Below are 306 nucleotides of genomic sequence, written 5' to 3' on the forward strand. Positions count from 1 at the left end.
TGAATGATCTTCTTTACAAGCCTCCAATGGAAATCAAACATGCAGATGGCCAACTAAAAATCTGGCTATCTAAACTAACGATAGCTCAGATAGACAAAAAATGGAAAGAATGCAAAAGCACTATATGTAATCTATCCAAGTAAAAGCAAAAGATACACAGGTAGAAATCCCTTTTAATGATTCAGCCTTTAGCCACCTGTCAATGCTATCAAATGACGAAGAAATATGATTAAGATAAGCTCATGAAGCGACATCTGTCGTCGCGAGTCGCGTACCGCTATAAACCTGAAACTAATCAGATACTGT

This window comes from Trypanosoma equiperdum (assembly GCF_001457755.1).
Source record: "Trypanosoma equiperdum strain OVI genome assembly, contig: ctg_714, whole genome shotgun sequence".
Lineage (NCBI taxonomy): Eukaryota > Euglenozoa > Kinetoplastea > Trypanosomatida > Trypanosomatidae > Trypanosoma > Trypanosoma equiperdum.